Source organism: Manduca sexta, chromosome 17, assembly GCF_014839805.1.
Source record: "Manduca sexta isolate Smith_Timp_Sample1 chromosome 17, JHU_Msex_v1.0, whole genome shotgun sequence".
NCBI lineage: Eukaryota > Metazoa > Arthropoda > Insecta > Lepidoptera > Sphingidae > Manduca > Manduca sexta.
In genome coordinates, this window is record NC_051131.1 from 15,383,055 (window position 1) to 15,383,423 (window position 369).

Sequence of the window (369 nt, forward strand, 5' to 3'; positions counted from 1 at the left end):
ATTGAACGAACTGCCGAGACGAATGTCCGCAGGTTCAAATACCAAGGACACACACCTATGACTTTTCTAAAATCATGTGTTTATTCTTTGTGAATTATCGCTTGCTTTAACAGTGAAGGAAAACATGGTGAGGAATCTTGCATACGTAAGAAGTTCTCTATAGGAGTTTCTAGGATGAGTGAGGTCTACCAATCTGACTAGACCAGCGTGGTGGACTAAGGCCTAATCCCTCTCAGTAGTAGAGGAAGCCCGTGCCCAGCAGTGGGACAGGATAAGGGTCACTTTGTAAGTTATCAACCATTTCAACAATCTAATACAAGAAGATCTTAAAAATAATATAAAATTAAAACGTCAAGTAACAAAGCAATC